The sequence below is a fragment of the Bombina bombina genome, chromosome 4, assembly GCF_027579735.1.
Source record: "Bombina bombina isolate aBomBom1 chromosome 4, aBomBom1.pri, whole genome shotgun sequence".
In the NCBI taxonomy this organism is placed as follows: Eukaryota; Metazoa; Chordata; class Amphibia; order Anura; family Bombinatoridae; genus Bombina; species Bombina bombina.
The window spans coordinates 780,423,026-780,441,101 of record NC_069502.1 but is presented as its reverse complement, the minus strand read 5'-3'; the positions used below and the strand labels follow the sequence as shown (position 1 = coordinate 780,441,101).

The 18,076-nt window shown below is 42.0% G+C and overlaps 1 protein-coding gene across 2 annotated transcripts in view; it reads right to left on the bottom strand.

Moving 5' to 3' along the window:
- The window catches only part of ABCB10 (ATP binding cassette subfamily B member 10), a 332,203-nt gene that overhangs the window by 126,923 nt on the left and 187,204 nt on the right, over nucleotides 1-18,076 (bottom strand). The gene's annotated exons all lie outside the window — the stretch shown is intronic.

Genomic DNA, 18,076 nt, shown 5'->3' with positions numbered 1-18,076 from the left:
TTGGGAAAACTATGCCCAAGCTCCAGAGGACACTGAATGAATAACGAGAGGGAACAGAAAAAAGAGGCAGAACCTTTTAAACTAGGCAAAGGGGGGGAGGGTCAGTTAGAACACAATAGAATAGAGAGATCAATCTGTGAATCTGTCAGTCCTTTAATATCTCAAGGAAGAGATGACTTAAGAAATGTCACATTAGAAATTATGGAGGAAAGCACACCAAGTATCAGCAGAAAGCACATGAAAATTAAATGTATGACAACAAATGCAAGAAGCATGACAGGTAAAATGGGGGAGCTGACGCTCTTAGTTGCAGAAGAGGACTATGATGTTATCAGTATAACTGAAACTTGGTGGGATGATTCACATGACTGGGCAGTTAACTTAGAGGGGTATACTTTATTTAGGAGGGACAGAAATAAGAAAAGGGGTGGATGAATCTGCATGTATATTAAACCTAACCTTAAACCTACAATAAGGGAAGATATTTCTGATACAGGCAACAATGTAGAGACCCTGTGGGTGGAAATAAAGAGTGGGGGGAAAAATCCTAAAAACATATTACTAGGAACATGCTACAAGCCCCCCAACATTAGTGACTTGGATGAAACTAAACTACTAATACAAATAGGTAAGGCTGCTAATAACAGTGCTGTAATTATGGGAGATTTTAACTACCCTGATATAAACTGGGCCAATGAAACTAGTAATTCAGCTAAGGGGGATAGATTTATAAATGTTCTCAGGGATAACTTCTTGTCACAATTAATAGAGGAGCCAACTAGGAGTAAAGCTATATTGGATTTAGTGCTATCAAACAATACAGATATAATATCAAACATAGAAGTTAAAGAACATTTGGGTAACAGTGATCTTAACATGGTCACATTTGAAATTTCTTTTCATAAGCAGTGTCTTAAAGGTTTAACCAAGACTTTTAATTTTAAGAAAGCAAAATTCAACGATTTAAGTAAATCATTAAATAATATAAATTGGGACAAAGTATTCTCTAATAAAAATAGAGAGGATAAATGGATAACATTTAAAACTTTGTTAAATAAATATACATATCAACAAATACCATATGGTTATAAAAAACAAAATTTATGCTTACCTGATAAATTTATTTCTCTTGTGGTGTATCCAGTCCACGGGTTCATCCATTACTTGTGGGATATTCTCCTTCCCAACAGGAAGTTGCAAGAGGACACCCACAGCAGAGCTGTCTATATAGCTCCTCCCCTAACTGCCACCCCCAGTCATTCGACCAAAGACAAGCAAGAAAAAAGGAGAAACTATAGGGTGCAGTGGTGACTGTAGTTTAAAAATAAAAAACACCTGCCTTAAAATGACAGGGCGGGCCGTGGACTGGATACACCACAAGAGAAATAAATTTATCAGGTAAGCATAAATTTTGTTTTCTCTTGTAAAGGTGTATCCAGTCCACGGTTCATCCATTACTTGTGGGATACCAATACCAAAGCTTTAGGACACGGATGAAGGGAGGGACAAGGCAGGAACTTAAACGGAAGGCACCACTGCCTGTAAGACCTTTCTCCCAAAAATAGCCTCCGAAGAAGCAAAAATATCTAATTTGTAAAATTTAGAAAAAGTGTGAAGCGAAGACCAAGTCGCCTCCTTACAAATCTGTTCAACAGAGGCCTCATTTTTAAAAGCCCATGTGGAAGCCACCGCTCTAGTGGAATGAGCTGTAATTCTTTCAGGAGGTTGCTGGCCAGCAGTCTCATAAGATAAGCGGATTATGCTTCTCAGCCAAAAAGAAAGAGAAGTTGCCGAAGCCTTTTGGCTTCTCCTCTGTCCAGAGTAGACAACAAACAAAGCAGATGTTTGAGGAAAATCCTTCGTAGCTTGTAAATAAAACTTTAAAGCACGAACCACATCAAGATTGTGTAAAAGACGTTCCTTCTTTGAGAAAGGATTAGGACATAATGAAGGAACAACAATCTCCTGATTGATGTTCTTATTAGATACTACCTTAGGAAGAAACCCAGGTTTGGTACGCAAAACTACCTTATCTGCATGGAAGATCAGATAAGGGGAATCACACTGTAAAGCAGATAACTCCGAAACTCTTCGAGCCGAGGAGATAGCTACTAGAAACAGAACTTTCCAAGATAAAAGTTTAATATCTATGGAATGCAAAGGTTCAAACGGAACCCCTTGAAGAACTTTAAGAACTAAATTTAAACTCCATGGCGGAGCAAGAGGTTTAAACACAGGCTTAATTCTAACTAAAGCCTGACAAAACGCCTGAACGTCTGGAACCTCAGCCAGACGTTTGTGCAAAAGAATTGACAGAGCAGAAATCTGTCCCTTTAAGGAACTAGCAGACAATCCTTTCTCCAATCCCTCTTGGAGAAAGGATAAGATTCTAAGAATCCTGACTTTACTCCATGAGTAACCCTTGGATTCACACCAATGAAGATATTTACACCATATCTTATGATAGATTTTCCTGGTGACAGGCTTTCGAGCCTGAATTAAGGTATCAATGACCGACTCGGAAAAACCACGCTTTGATAGAATCAAGCGTTCAATCTCCAAGCAGTCAGACGCAGAGAAATTAGATTTGGATGTTTGAAAGGACCTTGAAGTAGAAGGTCCTGCCTCAGCGGCAGAGTCCATGGTGGAAAGGATGACATATCCACCAGATCTGCATACCAAGTCCTGCGTGGCCACGCAGGAGCTATCAAAATCACCGAAGCTCTCTCCTGTTTGATTTTGGTAATCAGACGAGGGAGCAAAGGAAACGGTGGAAACACATAAGCCAGGCTGAAGGACCAGGGCGCTGCTAGAGCATCTATCAGCGCTCCCTTGGGATCCCTGGACCTGGACCTGTAACGAGGAAGCTTGGCGTTCTGATGAGACGCCATGAGATCCAGTTCTGGTTTGCCCCATAGTTGAATCAACTGGGCAAATACCTCCGGATGGAGCTCCCACTCCCCCGGATAAAAAGTCTGCCGACTTAGGAAATCCGCCTCCCAGTTCTCTACTCCTGGGATATGGATAGCTGAGAGATGGCAAGAGTGAACCTCTACCCATAGAATTATCTTTGAAATCTCCAACATCGCCAGGGGGCTCCTTGTACCCCCCTGATGGTTGATATAGGCTACAGTCGTGATGTTGTCTGACTGAAATCTGATGAACCTGACTGCAGCTAGCTGAGGCCAAGCCTGAAGAGCATTGAATATCGCTCTTAGTTCCAGAATGTTTATCGGAAGGAGGGCTGCCTCCTGAGTCCACGAACCCTAAGCCTTCAGGGAGTTCCAGACTGCGCCCCAGCCCAGAAGGCTGGCATCTGTCGTCACTATAGTCCATTCTGGCCTGCGGAAGCTCATTCCCCTGGACAGATGGACCCGAGATAGCCACCAGAGAAGAGAATCCCTGGTCTCTTGATCCAGATTTAGAAGAGGGGACAAATCTGTGTAATCCCCATTCCAATGATTGAGCATGCAAAGTTGCAGTGGTCTGAGATGTAGGCGGGCAAACGGAACTATGTCCACTGCCGCTACCATTAAGCCGATTACTTCCATACACTGAGCCACTGACGGCTGAGAAGTGGAATAAAGAGCACGGCAGGAAGTTAGAAGCTTTGACAACCTGACCTCTGTCAGAAAAATCTTCATTTCTACTGAATCTATCAGAGTTCCTAGGAAGGAAACTCTTGTGAGAGGGGAGAGAGAACTTTTCTTCGTTCACCTTCCACCCATGAGACCTCAGGAATGCCAGAACAATGTCCGTATGGGACTTGGCGATTTGTAAATTTGACGCCTGTATCAGAATGTCGTCTAGGTAAGGAGCCACCGCTATGCCTCGTGGCCTTAGAACCGCCAGTAGGGACCCTAAAACCTTCGTAAAGATTCTTGGTGCTGTGGCTATCCCGAAGGGAAGAGCCACAAACTGGTAATGCCTGTCTAGGAAGGCAAACCTGAGAAACCGATGATGATCTCTGTGTATCGGAATGTGGAGATAAGCATCCTTTAAGTCCACGGTAGTCATATATTGACCCTCCTGGATCATAGGTAGGATGGTTCGAATAGTCTCCATCTTGAAGGATGGGACCTTGAGAAATTTGTTTAGGATCTTGAGATCCAAGATTGGTCTGAAAGTTTCCTCTTTTTTGGGAACTATAAACAGATTTGAATAGAATCCTTGCCCCTGCTCCTCCCTTAGAACTGGGTGGATCACTCCCATAACCAGAAGGTCTTGAACGCAACGTAAGAATGCCTCTCTCTTTATCTGGTTTGCAGATAATTGTGAGAGATGAAATCTCCCCTTTGGAGATGAGGCTTTGAAATCCAGAAGATATCCCTAGGAAACAATCTCCAGAGCCCAGGGATCCTGGACGTCTCTTGCCCAAAGCCTGGGCGAAGAGAGAAAGTCTGTCCCCAACTAGATCCGGTCCCGGATCGGGGGCTACTCCTTCATGCTGTCTTAGAGGCAGCAGCAGGTTTTTTTGGCCTGCTTTCCCTTGTTCCAAGCCTGATTAGGTCTCCAGACTGGCTTGGACTGGGCAAAATTTTCTTCTTGTTTTGCAGTAGATGAAGTTGAAGCTGCGCCACTCTTGAAGTTTCGAAAGGAACGAAAATTAGTCCATTTGGTCCTTAATTTGTTGGACCTATCCTGGGGAAGGGCGTGGCCTTTTCCTCCAGTAATATCAGAAATGATCTCCTTCAGTCCAGGCCCAAATAGGGTCTGCCCTTTGAAGGGGATGTTGAGAAGCTTAGACTTTGAAGTAACGTCAGCTGACCAGGATTTAAGCCATAGCGCCCTACGCGCCTGAATGGCAAAACCTGAATTCTTAGCCGTTAGCTTTATTAAATGAATAACGGCGTCAGAAATAAATGAATTGGCTAACTTAAGAGCTTTAAGCCTGTCTAGGATATCATCCAACGGGGTCTCCACCTGTAGAGCCTCTTCAAGAGACTCGAACCAGAAAGCCGCTGCAGCAGTGACTGGGGCAATGCATGCAAGAGGCTGGAGAATAAAAACTTGTTGTATAAAGATTTTCTTAAGGAAACCCTCTAATTTTTTATCCTTTGGATCTAGGAAAGCACAACTGTCCTCGACGGGGATAGTTGTACGCTTAGCTAGGGTAGAGACTGCTCCCTCCACCTTAGGGACCGTCTGCCACGAGTCCTGTATAGCGGCATCTATGGGAAACATCTTTTTAAAAGCAGGAGATGGAGAGAACGGTACACCTGGTCTATCCCATTCCTTCGTAATAATTTCTGAAAACCTCTTAGGGATTGGAAAAACATCAGTGTAAACAGGCACTGCAAAGTATTTGTCCATTTTACACAATTTCTCTGGGACTACAATGGTGTCACAGTCATCCAGAGTTGCTAAAACCTCCCTGAGCAACAAGCGGAGGTGTTCAAGCTTAAATTTAAATGCTGTCATTTCAGAGTCAGACTGAAGTAACGCCTTCCCTGAATCAGAAATGTCACCCACAGATAGAAGTTCTCCTGCTTCGGTTTCTGTACATTGTGAGGGTATATCAGACATAGCTACTAAAGCGTCAGAAAGCTCTGTATTTGTTCTAGCCCCAGAGCTGTCTCGCTTTCCTTGTAACCCTGGCAGTTTGGACAATACCTCTGTGAGGGTATGATTCATAACTGCCGCCATGTCTTGTAAGGTAAACGCATTGGACACGCCAGATGTACTTGGCGTCACTTGCGCGGGAGATATAGGTTCTGACAAATTAGGAGAGCTAGGTGGTTTAACCTCCCTTTTGTTAGTCTGAGAAACCTCTGGTGATAAATCTTTAAAACCCATAATATGGTCTTTATAACTTATAGAAAGGTCAGTGCATTTGGTACACATTCTAAGAGGGGGTTCCACAATGGCTTCTAAACATAATGAACAAGGAGTTTTCTCTATGTCAGACATGTTTAACAGACTAGTAATGAGACCAGCAAGCTTGGAAAACACTTTAATAAACGTGAAAAAGCAATTAAACAAAAACGGTACTGTGCCTTTAAGAGAAAAAAACTGCCACATAAACTGCAAAACAGTGTTAAAAAGTAGTAAAAACTACGAAATTTTTACAGTGTGTATAAGAGACTAAAGCAGCATTGCACCCACTTGCAAATGGATGATTAACCCCTTAGGCCCCAAACCGGATTAGAAAAACGGTAAAACCGTTAAAAAAAACAGTCAAACACACTGCCACAGCTCTGCTGTGGCTCCTACCTGCCCTTAAACACGATTTTTGCAGGAAAAAAACCCTCTATAGTGGTCCTAGATGCCAGAGGACTCCTTTAGGGAAGCTGGATGTCTCAGTCTGAATATCAACTGCGCATAAAGTGCGCGAAAATAGGCCCCTCCCACCATGCACTCAATGTCAGAGGGCCTTAAAAAAGTACTACTAGGAGTTATCTAACAAGCCATGTGGAAAACTAGGCCCCAAATAAAGATTTATCACCCTCAGAGAAAAAACGTTTTTTCTGTAAGTTATGCAAACGTTTTTACACTAAGTAATATGAGAGTTAACATGAATATTTACCCTTATCTTGTAAGCATGATCCCAGTCGTTGTTAAATCACTGTATCAGGCTTACCTCAAATATACCAGGCATTATCAGCATTTTCTAGACCTTATCATCTCTCTAGAAAAAAATATACTGAACATACCTCAAAGCAGGTGATCTGCAAACCGTCCCCCCAACTGAAGTTTTCTTTCCATACTCTTCAGTTATGTGTGAGAACAGCAATGGACCTTAGTTACAAACCACTAAGATCATCAACCTCCAGGCAGATTCTTCTTCCAATTTCTGCCTGAGAGTAAAACAGTACAACGCCAGTACCGTTTAAAAATAAACTCTTGATTGAAGGAAAAAACTACACTAAGTCACCACATATCTCTTGATACTTCCCTTCTTGTCGAGAGTTGCAAGAGAATGACTGGGGGTGGCAGTTAGGGGAGGAGCTATATAGACAGCTCTGCTGTGGGTGTCCTCTTGCAACTTCCTGTTGGGAAGGAGAATATCCCACAAGTAATGGATGAACCCGTGGACTGGATACACCTTTACAAGAGAAATAAAAAATCCAAGCCAATGTGGCTGAATATAAATGTGTTAAGAGAAATTAGGAAAAAACGTAGGGCATTTAAATTATTCAAAGAAAATAGTACAGACTCAAAATTCCATATTTATAAGGAATGTAACAAAGCATGCAAAAAAGCAATCAAATTAGCCAAAATTGAAAATGAAAAATTAATTGCAAAGTATTCTAAATCTAACCCTAAAAGGTTCTTTAAGTACATAAATAGCAAAAAATCTAAGAAAGACAATATAGGTACATTAAAATGCGGGGAGGGTAGCATGATTAACAGTGACAGGGAGAAGGCTGAGATACTAAACCAGTTTTTTTTCTTCAGTATACACAAGAGAGGAACCATTGGATGATACTTTGGAACAAAATAGAACATGCCCGCCCATACCATTAATTGGTTTATGTATAGAGCAGTGCTTTCCAAACTGTGTGTCGGGACACACTTGTGTGTCGGCAGCAGTGTGTAGGTGTGTCCCTGCTTCAGCACAAATTTTTTTAAATTTAATTTTTTTTTTTAAAATAGTTTTTTGGTTTCTGACTTTCCACCTGCCTGCTACACAGATATCACATGGTTGACACGTGATTGATACCTAGTGGGTCACAGATCATCTTAACCAATTGGCACAGCTCAGTGGGAACTGAAAGTATTACCATTGGCGACACATTGGCTTGTGACTGCACGTGTAGCCAGTGAGTGGGACAGCAGTGTGTTTGCAGCCCGGGCAGTAGTCAGTCGGACTCACAGAGCTCTGAGGGTGGCAGCTTAAACGCTGAGCAGAAGTCAGTGGGATTTTTTTGCAACTAGCTCCCAGTAGTGCATTGCTGCTCCTGTTCTTGATATATGGATAGGAAGTGGAAGCTTAAAAATGCTTGATGATGAAATGCGAGTGTCTTTATCTAATATTCCACCAAATATTCCGAAACTGTTCATCCCATCAACCTCATACATCCCATTAAAATAGTAAGTAGCTATTAGTGATATTAAACTTTTTTTTAATTCTTGCACATACTTACTGTTACTTGTAAATACATTTTGTTATTATATCATTTATGTATGTGTCCATATCTCTTAAAACAAGTTAGTTTAACCTCCTGTTTGCTAGTACAACTGAATTACCGTGTCGCGAAATGATGTAGGTCTAAAAAGTGTGTCACCAACATGAAAAGTTTGGAAAGCTCTGGTATAGAGGATATCAGGAACAAATTGCATAATATTAAGGAAAATAAAACTCCAGGCCCAGATGGAATACACCCAAGGGTGTTAAGGGAACTTAGCACTGTTATAGACAAACCTCTACTCTAAATTTTTCAAGACTCATTATCCTCAGGCATGGTACCCAAGGATTGGCGTAAAGCTGATGTGGTGCCACTCTTCAAAAAGGGAAGTAGGGATGATCCAGGAAGCTATAGACCAGTTAGTCTGACATCAATAGTGGGGAAGATATTTGAAGGGATTATAAAGGATTATATTATTGAACATATTCGTGTAAACAAGATTATGAGTTCTAATCAACATGGTTTTAGGAGAAATAGATCATGTCAAACTAATCTAATTAGATTCTATGAGGAAGTGAGTAAAAATATAGATAAAGGGGAATCAGTTGATGTGATATACTTAGATTTTGCAAAGGCGTTTGATACAGTGCCACATGAGAGATTAATGCACAAAATTAGGAGACTGGGAATAGCTGAAAATTTTAGTTTGTGGATAAATAACTGGATAAAAGATAGGGAGCAACGAGTAGTAGTGAATGGATCATACTCAGATTGGACAAAGGTAATCAGTGGAGTACCCCAGGGATCAGTGCTAGGCCCTATTCTTTTTAATATTTTTATAAATGACTTGGAGCTAGGATTAAATAGCGACATCTCTATTTTTGCAGATGATACCAAGTTAAGTAAGGTTATTAGATCAGAGCAGGATGAACTTTCGTTACAAAGGGACCTGCAAAAATTAGAAGTATGGGCAGGTAAATGGAAAATGAGATTTAATACAGGAAAATGCAAGGTTCTACATTTTGGAAGTAAAAATAAGCAGGCAACGTATTATTTAAATGGGACAAGACTTTGTCAAACACAGGAGGAAAGGGATTTGGGGGTAGTAATAGATAACAAGCTAAAGATGGGTGCACAATGCAGGGCAGCAGCTTCAAAGGCTAATAAGATACTAGCATTTATTAAAAGAGGCATTGACTCAAGGGAGGAAAGCATAATTCTGTCACTATATAAAGCCCTGGTAAGACCTCACCTTGAGTATGGAGTGCAGTTCTGGGGACCAATCGCAAAAAAAGATATTGCAGAACTAGAAAAAGTCCAGAGAAGGGCCACAAAGCTAATAAGGGGATTGGAGAATTTGAGGAGAGGCTAGCCAAACTGGGTCTGTTTTCTTTAGAAAAAAGGCGCTTAAAGGGACACTGTAACCAAAATGTTTCTTTCGTGATTCAGATTGAGCATGAAATTTTAAGCAACTTTCTAATTTACTCCTATTATCAAATTTTCTTCATTCTCTTGGTATCTTTATTTGAAATGCAAGAATGTAAGTTTAGATGCCGGCCCATTTTTGGTGAACAACCTGGGTTGTCCTTGCTGATTGGTGGATAAATTCATCCACCAATAAAAAAAATGCTGTCCAGAGTACTGAAACCAAAAAAAAGCTTAGATGCCTTCTTTTTCAAATAATGATAGCAAGAGAACGAAGAAAAATTTAAAATAGGAGTAAATTAGAAAGTTGCTTAAAATTTCATGCTCAATCTGAATCACAAAAGAACAATTTTGGTTACAGTGTCCCTTTAAGAGGTGACATGATTACTTTATATAAATATATTCAAGGCCCATATACAGAGATGGCAGAAGCTCTGTTTATTCCAAGAAAATTGTTTGTGACCAGAGGTCACAATTTAAGGTTGGAGGAAAGGAGATTTAATCTCCTGCAACAGAAACGTTTTTTCACTGTAAGAGCAATAAAAGTGTGGAACTCATTACCAAAGGAGGTAGTGAATGCCAATACCCTAGATACATTTAAAAATTATTTGGATACATTTCTGTCTATAAACAAAATTCATGGATATGATTGCTAGTCTTAAATGGGTCACCTTTTAGTGGGATTATTTAAGCTTAACTGGAGCTTTTTGTATATATTTTAGATTTGTATAGGTTGAACGCAATGGACTTCGGTCTTTATTCAACCTCGTCTACTATGTTACTATTCTGAGGGCACCACAGCCTGCAAACCTTTTCTCCCGAAAGCTGTTTCAGCCGAAGCAAACACATCAAACTTGTAAAATTTAGAAAAAGTGTGTAAGGAAGACCAGGTAGCCGCTGGAATGAGCAGTTATCCTCTCAGGAGGCTGTCGTCCCGATGTCTCATAAGCTAAGCGGATAACACTCCTCAACCAGAAGGATAGAGAAGTCGTAGTAGCCTTCTGCCCCTTACGCTTCCCCGAATAGATGAAAAACAAAGAGGAAGATTGTCGGAATTCCTTAGTAGCCTGAAGATAGAACTTCAAGGCACGAAGCACATCTAGATTGTGAAGAAAACATTCCTTCACTGAAGAAGGATTAGGATACAAGGAAGGAACAACAATTTCTTGATTAATATTACGATTTGAGACCACTTTAGGGGGGAACCCTAGTTTAGTGCATAAAACCACCTTATCAACATGAAAAATCAAATAAGTGGGATCACATTGCAAAGCAGAAATCTCAAAAACTCTGCGCGCAGAGGCAAAAGCCAACACAAAAAGAACCTTCCAAGATAACAATTTAATGTCAACAGTATGCATAGGCTCAAACGGAGCCTGCTGCAAAACACAAAAACAAGATTGAGGCTCCAATGTGGAGCCCCAGATCTAAACACGGGTCTGATTCTAGCTAGAGCCTTAACAAAGGACTGCACATCCGAAAGCTCAGCCAATCTTTTGTGCAGTAACACCGACAGGACCGATATCTGTCCCTTCAGGGAGCCAATCTTTTGTGCAGTAACACCGACAGGGACGATATCTATCCCTTCAGGGAACTAGCAGATAGGCCCTTCTCCAGTCCATCCTGGAGAAAAGACACAATTCCGGCAACCTTAACCTTATGCTAGGAAAAGCCACGCTCTTCACGCCAGTACAAGTAACTTGTACTTTATGGTAGATACGATGAGTAACTGGCTTACGACCTTGAACCAGAGAGTCAATAACACTATCAGAAAACCCTCTCTTGGCTAAGACTAAGCATTCAATCTCCACGCAGTCAGCCTCAGAGAATCTAGATTTTGATGAACGAAGGGACCCTGTATCAACAAATCTCTGCAACAAGATTACGTCTACTGAAGAGATGAGGATCTCCCTTAGATCCACAAATCACGTCCTTCGTGCCCACGACGGAGCAATCAGAATCACAGATGCTCGCTCCTGCTTGATGCGAGCCACCAAACGAGAGAGAAGCGGTAATGGAGGAAAAAGATATATGAGTCTGAACCTCCATGGTACTGATAGGTACTATCAATTCCGCCTGAGGATCCCTCTACCTCGACCCGTACCTGGGTAGCTTAGTATTGAGGCGGGATGCCATGAGATCTATCTCCGGCGTCCTCCACTTGCTGCATATCTCTGCAAACAGCTCGGGATGAAGAGACCTGGGTGAAAGGATTGCCTGCTGAGGAAGTTCGCTTCCCAGTTGTCCACACCCGGGATGTGGATTGCTGACAGCGTACATTTGTGAGTCTCTGCCCAATCTAGTATCCGAGATACTTCTCTCATCACCAAGGAACTTCTCGTTCCCCCTTGATGGTTGATATAGGCAACCGAGGTTATATTGTCTGACTGGAATCTGATAAACTGGGACGAACCCAGAAGGGGTCAAGCCTTCAAGGCATTGAAGATTGCCCGGCGTTAAATATTGATCGGAAGGGAGGACTCCTCCTGAGTCCACAAACCTTGTCCCTTCTTGGCACCCCAAACGGTTCCTCAGCCGGAAAGACTTGCGTCCGTAGTCACAATCTCCCAGGACAGGTTTTAAAAAGCACGTGCCTTGGGACAGATGATCTGGACAGAGCCACCAGGAGAGCGAGTCTCTAGTTAGCCTGTCCAGTACAATCTATTGAGACAGATCTGAATGGTTGCCATTCCATTGTCTCAGCAAGCATAGATGTAACAGTCTGAGATGGAATCTAGCAAAAGGATGATGTCCATGCAGAACACCATGAGTCTGATTACCTTCATACACTGAGCCATTGAGGGTCTCGAGGAGGCCTGGAGGTCAAGACATGCAGAAGTTAGCCTGCAACGTCTCTGATCTGTGAGTAATATTCTCATGAATATTATAGTTCCCAGGAAATTCACCCTTGTAATTGGAGTAAGAGAACTCTTTTCCAAGTTTATATTCCATCAATGTGATCGAAGAAGACTGAGAAGGGACTCCGAATGTTCTTCCTTAAGACAAAAAATGGTGCCTGTACCAAGATATCATCCAGGTAAGGTGCTACTGCAATACCTTGTGTTCTGGCAATGGCTAGAAGAGCCCCCAGAACCTTTGCAAATATCCTTGGAGCAGTAGCTAGGCCAAACGGAAGAGCTATGACCTGGAAGTGCTGGTCCAGAAAAGCAAACCTCAGGAACTAAAAAATTTCCCTGTGAATCGAACATGAAGGTATGCATCCTTCAGGTCTATTGTGTTCATAAACTGTCCTTCCTGAACCAGAGGAAGGATTGACTGTATTGGGACCATCTTGAAAAGGGAACGCTCAGAAACTTGTTTAGGCACTTTAGGTCCAGAAGTGGACGAAAAGTTCCCTCTTTCTTTGGAACCACAAAAAGGTTTGAATAAAACCCCAAACCTCTTTTTGCTGTAGGTACCGGGACAATTACTCCTAGAAGGGAGAGATCCTGTAATCAACCTAAGAAGGTAGCCCTCTTTTCTGGTCTTGTCGAAAGACAGGAGAGTAAGAATCTGCCCCTGGGCGGATGAAACTTGAATCCTACCCTGTATCCTTGAGATACAACCTCAAGGACCCAAGGATCATGTACATTCTGGAACCAAGTGTCTAAAAAAAAAAAAAGAGACAATCTGTCCCCTACTCAAACCGATCCCAGATCGGGGGCCGCCCCTTCATGCTGATTTGTTCTCGGCAGGCTTCCTAGTCTGTTTGGACTTATTCCATGAGTGAGCGGTCTTCCAAGTACTCTTGGGCTGCTTGGACTTGGAAGAGGGTTGCTGTCGTTGCGACTTAGCACGAAAATTAGACAGTTACCGTTCCTTAGGCCTATTCTTGTTATCTTGGGGTAGGAAGGCAACTTTCCCACCGGTAACCATAGAGATAATGGAGTCCAGTCCTGGACCGAATAAAATCTTCCCCTTGAAGGGAAGAGAAAGGAGTCTGGATTTAGAAGTCATATCCACAGACCAAGACTTCAACCAGAGAGCCAAGTGGGCTGGAATCACAAAGTCACAAAGCCAGCAGCCTTTGCATTTATGCAAATAATCTGCATATTCACGTCACAGATGAAAGAGTTAGCAATTCTCAGTACCTTAAGTCTCTCCTAAATATCATTGAGGGGAGTCTCCATCTCAATGAGCTCCGACAGAGTTGCACCAGTAGGTAGCTGCTCCAGCAACCGTGGCTACAGCTACTGCCGGTTGAAATAAAAACCCTGTATGTTGAAATATCTTCCTCAGAAAAGTTTCCAATTTTTTATCCATAGGCTTTCTAAAAGAAGAACTATGCTCCAGGGGGATAATAGTATGTTTAGCCATCCACCTTCGGGATGGAGCCCCACAAATCTAATTGAGAGTCAGGGACCAGGAATAATTTTTTTAAAGTAGACGAGGGGGAAAAAGAAGTCCCTACTCTTTTCCATTCATTACTAATAATGTTCCCCTTCTTAACTGGCACAGGAAAAATCAGAGGAACCTTCCTATCTTCGTAAACCCTGTCTAATTTAGGGATCTTTGGCTCCTCAGGTAGTGTAGCCTCTGGAACCTCTAGAGTAGACAGAACCTTCTTTAATAAAAAAACGCAGATGCTCAATTTTAAATCTAAAGGGGGGTTCCTCTGCTGAAGGAGGTTTAGTAACTGAAGTCTCCAACTCAGAAAGTTCACCCTCTGAAGCTACAGAGGTTAACTCATCCTCGGATAGCTGGGATATAGTAGCTTAATTCGACAAATATTTAGATGACTCTAGGTCAGGAGAACTATGTTTAACCTTTCTCTTGCGTTTGTTAGAGCGCGGTAAGGCACTCAGGGCCACAGACATTGCCGATTGTAACTGAGCTGGAAAATCAGCTGGAAAAAAGCCCCCTCCAGATGGAGGATTAGTTGAGCCGTGGGGAACTGCATGGGTAGCGGGTAATGTAGAAAGGGTAGTAATTTCTCAAGGCCCTGAAACAGCTCAGAAGGGCTAATAGCGCTATGAGAATTAGCAGGCTTGTCACCCTTCTTAGACTTTAGAACATTGTTTAGGCAAATGGAACAAAATTGAGCAGGCGGGCAAACCACAGCCTACTCACAATATAAATACGTAGGAATTATTAATCAGTACAGAAGGAGCGGAACCTTCTAATATAGTTTTAGAGTCCTCCATAGCTTTGTATATACCCACAGAAGGACAATAAAAAATAAATGCTTTTATTTAAAAAAATGGAACCTTAATACTCCCAATGGCTGGGGCACTCACCACCTCCTAGACCCAGACAGCTAACAGTGAAAACGCTCTCATCAGGAGTGATGTCTGCAGCAGGATCTTAGGAAATGAAAGAGACTACACCCGGTCACGTGGTGCATAAGGCAGGACTTGCCCTGCTATGTAAAAGGATGCCAAGTTATTATGAGCTGCGCAACATTTCAAAAACAAAAGTGAAACCTGTTTATTCCAAGCCAAAAACACACAGCCTATGAGCCTAAAAAAACTCTCACATTAAGCAGATATAAATCCACAAACTGTTCAAATAATCTCCCAGAAGGAGATATAAACCCTTGATCCTATCAAGGTATAAAGGAGCCACACTGTGACCCTGTATAGCATTTAAAAAAATAAATAATAAATATATATATATATATATATATATATATATATATATATATATATATATAAAAACTTACCCTCCAGGATCCATGCTGTGGAACAGGCACAGCCTCTCAAGTGTTATAGTCTTGCAGCAGCGCTTCTGACATGGACTGGAGTGTGTAGCAGCAAGTAGTGAAACTCGTTAACACTGATTGCTCAGGTGCTGTTAGCGACAGTCTGGATGGGTTTCGCAGAAAAAAAGAAATTGTATGCTTACCTGATAAATTTATTTTTTGACACGATGAGTCAACGGATTATCTAATTACTATCGGGAATATCCCTCCTGCCCAGCAGGAGGCGCAAAGAGCACCACAGCAAAGCTGTTAAATATCACCTCCCTTCCCTCCCACCCAAGTCATTCGACCAAAGTAAAGGAGAGAAAGGAAGCAACAAGGTGCAGAGGTGTCTGAAGTTTATAACCAACCAATAACCTGTCTATAGAACAGGGCAGGCCGTGGACTCATCGTGTCAAAAAATAAATACATTTATCAGGTAAGCATAAATGTTCTTTTCTTTTTAATGACACGATGAGTCCACGGATCATCTTAATTACTATTGGGAATTAATACCCAAGCTAGAGTACACAGATGATAAGGGAGAGACAAGACAGGTAACCTAAACGGAAGGCACCACTTCTTGAAGAACCTTTCTCCCAAAAGCGGCCTCAGCCAAGGCAAAAGTGTCAAATTTGTAGGATTTTGAAAAAGTGTCAAATTTGTAGGATTTTGAAAAAGTGTGAAGAGAGGACCAAGTTGCAGCCTTGCAAATCTGTTCCACAGAAAATTAATTTTTGAATGCCCATGAGGAAGCAACAGCTCTCATGGAATGAGCCGTAACTCTCTCTGGAGGTTGCTGTCCAGCAGTTTCATAGGCAAACCAAATGATACTCTTCAGCCACAAGGAAAGAGAAGTAGCAGTAGCTTTCTGTCCCTTACGTTTTCCCGAGAAAACCACAAACAAGGCAGAAGATGAAAATCCTTAGTCGCCTGTAAATAAAATTTTAGTGCACGTACCACGTCCAGATTGTGCAGAAGTCGTTCCTTTTGAGAAGAATGATTAGGACATAAAGAAGGAACAATAATCTCCTGATTAATGTTCCATTCAGAAACTACTTTAGGGAGAAACCCTAACTTGGTATGTAAAACTACCTTATCTGAATGAAAAATAAGGTAAGCAGAGTCATACTGTAATGCCGAGAGCTCTGACACTCTACGAGCAGATGAAATAGCAACAAGAAACAAAACTTTCCAAGATAACTTAATATCTAAGAAATGCATAGGCTCAAACGGAGCCCCTTGAAGAACCTTAAGAACTAAATTAAAACTCCAGGGAGGAGTAACTGGTTTGAACACAGGCCTGATCCTGACCAAGGCCTGACAAAAAGACTGCACGTCTGGAACGTCTGCCAGACACTTGTGTAACAAAATGGACAAGGCAGATATTTGACCCTTAAGGGAACTTGCCGATAATCCCTTCTCGAAACCTTCTTGGAGAAATGACAGAATTCTAGGAATCCTAACTCTACTCCAAGAGTAGCCCTTGGATTCACACCAATATAGGTATTTACGCCATATCTTATGGTAAATCTTTCTAGTCACAGGCTTACGAGCCATCCCCGCTTGAATAAAATTAAGCGTTCAATCTCCAAGCAGTCAGCTTCAGAGAAACTAGATTTGGATAAAGGAAGGGTCCCTGAAGTAGACGGTCCTTCCTCAACGGAATATAGAGGCGCTGGTCTGGTCTTGTCTGAAGCTTCAATTCAAGCCTGGGAATAAAGGACTTAACTTTTATATGTGTAGATCAACACCATATAATTCGTGCAGTATACTCACTCTGAGAAATTCAGAGTCCGGCTTCTTAGTTTAAATGTAACTGCTGTATTGAGTACAATCTCTTGATTCAGATGTGGCTGCGAATAATAAAATTTGCATTTAGGGTGTAGTCATACACTACTGTGTATAATGTGCAGTATACTCACTCCGAAATAATCGGAATCCGGCTCCACCTGTAGTGCTTCTGATTGCTGGTAAAAAATTCCAAAAGGCAGCAGGCAAATATTCATTTAAAAAACATTTATTAAAATGTCACTATGGACCAACATAAAAAGCTCTCATGAATGGCTCTACGCGTTTCAACTATATATTCGTCTTTCTCAAGAGCAATAAAATTTGAAAGTGCACAGACAGCAATTGTGGGTCTCCGCCTTCTGAATTATCTTGGCTACCTCTGTCATGGCTAAGGAACTCTGCGTTCCTCCCTGATGATTGATGTAAGCCACTGAAGTTATGTTGTCCCACTGGAATCTGATGAACCGGGCCGAGGTTAACTGAGGCCAGGCCAGAAGAGCATTGAAGATTTCTCTCAGCTCCAGAATATTTATGGGCAGAACAGACTCCGACTGAGTCCAAGTTCCCTGAGCCTTTAGAGAGCCCCATACTGCTCCCCACCCCAGAAGGCTGGCGTCTGTTGTCACAATCACCCAAGAGGGTCTGCGAAAGCAGGTTCCCTGGGAGAGGTGATCCTGAGACAACCACCAAAGAAGAGAATTCCTTGTCTCCTGCCCCAGCTGTATTCGTGGAGACAAATCTGCATAATCTCCGTTCCATTGACTGAGCATGTCTAACTGCAGGGGTCTGAGGTGGAAACGAGCGAAAGGGATGATGTCCATTGCCGCCACCATCAGCCCGATTACCTCCATGCACTGAGCCACTGATGGTTGAGGAACAGACTGAAGCGCTAGGCAAGAATCGAAAATCTTTGATTTCCTGACTTCTGTCAGAAAAAATTTAATTGATAGAGAATCTATTATGGTTCCCAAGAAAGTTACCCTTGTATTCGGAACTAAAGAACTCTTTTCCAAATTTACCTTCCATCCGTGGGATCGTAGGAAATGCAAACCTTAGAAACTTGTGATGATCCCTGTGAATAGGAACATGCAGGTACGCGTCCTTTAAA